The sequence below is a fragment of the Onychomys torridus genome, chromosome 16 (genome assembly GCF_903995425.1).
Source record: "Onychomys torridus chromosome 16, mOncTor1.1, whole genome shotgun sequence".
In the NCBI taxonomy this organism is placed as follows: domain Eukaryota; kingdom Metazoa; phylum Chordata; class Mammalia; order Rodentia; family Cricetidae; genus Onychomys; species Onychomys torridus.
In genome coordinates, this window is record NC_050458.1 from 53018191 (window position 1) to 53021911 (window position 3721).

Below are 3721 nucleotides of genomic sequence, written 5' to 3' on the forward strand. Positions count from 1 at the left end.
GGTGCCAATGAGTTCAAGAGTACTTCCTACTTTCTCTACTATTAGGTTCAGAGTAGCTGGATTTGTGTTGAGGTCGTTGATCCACTTGGACTTAAGTTTTGTGCACGGTGACAGATATGGATCTATTTGCAGCCTTCTACACATTGACATCCAGTTATGCCAGCACCATTTGTTGAAGATGCTTTCTTTTTTCCATTGTACATTTTTGGCTTCTTTGTCAAAAATTATATGTTCATAGGTGTGTGGGTTAATGTCAGGGTCTTCAATTTGATTCCATTGGTCCACATGTAGGTTTTTATGCCAGTACCAAGCTGTTTTTATTACGGTAGCTCTATAGTAGAGCTTGAGGTCAGGGATCGTGATGCCTTCAGAGGTTGTTTTATTGTACAGGATTCTTTTGGCTATCCTGTGTTTTTTGTTTTTCCATATGAAGTTGTGTATTATTCTTCCCATATCTGTGAAGAATTGTGTTGGTAATTTGATGGGTATTGCATTGAATCTGTAGATTGCTTTTGGTAAGATCGCCATTTTTACTATGTTAATCCTGCCTATCCATGAACATGGGAGATATTTCCATTTTCTGACATATTTTCAATTTCTTTTTTCATGGTCTTAAAGTTCTTGTCATATAGGTCCTTCACATGCTTAGTTAGAGTAACCCCAAGGTATTTTATATCATTTGTGGCTATTGTCAAGGGTGATGTATCTCTGATTTCCTTCTCAGCCTGTTTGTCTATTGTATATAGGAGGGCTACTGATTTTTTTGAGTTGATCTTGGATCTTGCTATGTTGTTGAAGGTTTTTATTAGCTGTATCAGTTCCTTGGTTGAATTTTTGGGGTCACTCATGTATACTATCATGTCATCTGCAAATAGGGAAAGCTTGACTTCTTCCTTTCCAATTTGTATCCCCTTAATCTCCTTATGTTGTCTTATAGTTCTGGCTAGAAGTTCAAGTACTATATTGAGTAAGTATGGGGAGAGAGGACAGCCTTGCCTTGTTCCTGATTTTAGTGGTATTGCTTTGAGTTTCTCTCCATTTAATTTGATGTTGGCTCTTGGCTTGCTGTAGATTGCCTTTATTATGTTTAAGTATGTTCCCTGTATTCCTGATCACTCCAAGACCTTTATCATGAAGGGGTTTTGGATTTTGTCAAATGCCTTTTCTGCATCTAGTGAGATGATCATGTGGTTTTTTTCTTTGAGTTTGTTTATCTGGTGTATTACATTGACGGACTTTTGTATGTTGAACCACCCTTGCGTGCCTGGGATGAAGCCTACTTGATCATGGTGGATAATTGTTTTGATGTGTTCTTGGAATCTGTTTGCCAGTATTTTATTGAGTATTTTTGCATCAATGTTCATTAGGGGATTGGTCTATAGTTCTCTTTCTTTGTTGCATCTTTGTTTGGTTTAGGAATCAGGGTAATTGTAGCCTCATAGAAGGAGTTTGGTAATATACCTTCTGTTTCTATTGTGTGGAACAATTTAAAGAGTATTGATATTAAGTCTTCTTTGAAGATCTGGTAAAATTCTGCAGTGAAACCATCTGGTCCTGGGCTTTTTTTGGTTGGGAGACTTTTAATGACTGATTCTATTTCCTTAGGAGTTATTGGACTATTTAAATGGTTTATCTGGTCTTGATTTAACTTAGGTATGTGGTACCTATCCAGAAAATTATCCATTTCTTTTAGATTTTCCAGTTTTGTGGAGTAGAGATTTTTGAAGTATGACCTGATGATTCTCTGGATTTCCTCATTGTCTGTTGTTATGTCCCCCTTTTCATTTCTGATTTTGTTAATTTGGATGCTCTCTCTCTGTCTTTTGGTTAGTTTGGATAAGGGCTTGTCTATCTTGTTGATCTTCTCAAAGAACCAAATCTTTGTGTCATTAATCCTTTGTATTGTTCTCTTTATTTCTATTTTATTGATTTCAGCTCTCAATTTGATAATTTCCTTGCGTCTGTTCCTCCTGGGAGACTTTGCTTCTTCCTGTTCAAGGGCTTTCAGGTGTGCTGTCAAGTCACTAGCGTGAGATTTCTCCAGCTTCTTTTTGTGGGCATTTAGTGCTATGAATTTCCCTCCCTACCACTGTTTTCATAGTGTCCCATAAATTTGGGTACGTGGTGTATTCATTTTCATTGATCTCTATGAAGTCTTTAATTTCTTTCTTTATTTCTTCCTTAACCCATTGGTGATTCAGTTGAGCATTACTCAGTTTCCATGAGATTGTAGGATTTCTGTAGTTTTTTTGTTGTTGTTGTTGTTGTTGTTGTTGTTGAAATCTAACTTTAAACCATGGTGGTCTGGTATAACACAGGAGGTTATTTCAATTGTTTTGTATCTGTTGAGATTTGCTTTGTGGCCAAGTATGTGGTCAATTTTAGAGAAGGTTCCATGGGGTGCTGAGAAGAAGGTATATTCTTTTTTGTTTGGGTGGAATGTTCTGTAGATATCAATTAAGTCCATTTGAGCCATAACATCAGTTAAGACCATTATGTCTCTGTTAAGTTTCAATTTGGCCAATCTGTCCAGAGGTGAAAGTGGGGTGTTGAAGTCTCCCACTATTAATGTGTGGGGTTTTATATGTGATTTAAGCTTTAATAATTTTTCTTTTACATATGTGGGTGCCCTTGTGTTTGGGGCATAAATGTTCAGAATTGAGACTTCATCTTGGTGGATCTTTCCTGCAATGAGTATGTAATGTCCTTCATCATCTCTTTTGATTGATTTTAGTTTGATGTCTATTTTGCTGGATATTAGGATGGCTACACCAGCTTGCTTCTTAAGACCATTTGATTGGAAAGTCTTTTCCCAGCCTTTTATTCTTAGGAGGTGTCTGTTTTTGAATTTGAGGTGTGTTTTTTGTATGCAGCAGAAAGATGGGTCCTGTTTTCATATCCATTCTGTTAGTCTGTGTTTTTTTATAGGTGAATTAAGTCCATTGATATTAAGGGATATTAATGACCAGTGATTGTTCATTCACATTATTATTTTTATTTTTTGGTGGTAGTGTATGTGTACTTCTCTTCTTTGGGGTTTACTGCTGTGGTGTTATCTATTGCCTGTGTTTTCATGGGTGTATCTTTCTTCCTTAGGTTGGAATTTTCCTTCTAGTGCTTTCTGTAGGGCTGGGTTTGTGGATAAGTATTGTTTAAATTTGGTTTTGTCTTGGAAGGTCTTGTTCACTCCATCTACGATGATTGAAAGATTTGCAGGGTATATTAGTCTAGGCTGGTATAAAAATATGGAACTCTTCACAAATTTGCATGTCATCCTTGTGCAGGAGCCATGCTAATCTTTTCTGTATCATTCCAATTTTAGTATATGTGCTGCCAAAGTGATCACTCCCTTACCTTTTATATCCACAGCATGAGCATGGGAAGAAGCCAGCCAAGCTCTCAGATGATGACCCACACTTATCATGGCTATTGAGAGACTACCATAGAAGGATCTCCAGATGAAAAAGAGTGGAAGAAGGAGGGGGTAATTCTCAGAAAGAAGGAAAAGACAGAGAAAGAGAAAACAAAGAAGCAAGGAAAGACACAAGTAGAGAGATAAAGGAGACAGAGACTAGAAGAGATGGAGCAGAGAGGCGGAAGGAGACAGAGGTGGGGGAGGGAATGAGCAGGCTGTGTGCACCAAGCCCATCTGTGTCCCTTCAACTTGGAACAGTTTTCCTTGCATCATCCAGAAACAGCATCATTCTCTAGCATCCCTGGT

The 3721-nt window shown here is 37.6% G+C and overlaps 1 non-coding gene across 1 annotated transcript; it reads right to left on the bottom strand.

The window, feature by feature from the left end:
* Nucleotides 1-3239: 3239 nt before the first annotated feature.
* Nucleotides 3240-3346, bottom strand: LOC118597547. Its single transcript, XR_004946848.1, has one exon. It is a non-coding gene; the product is annotated as a U6 spliceosomal RNA (small nuclear RNA).
* Nucleotides 3347-3721: the final 375 nt, after the last annotated feature.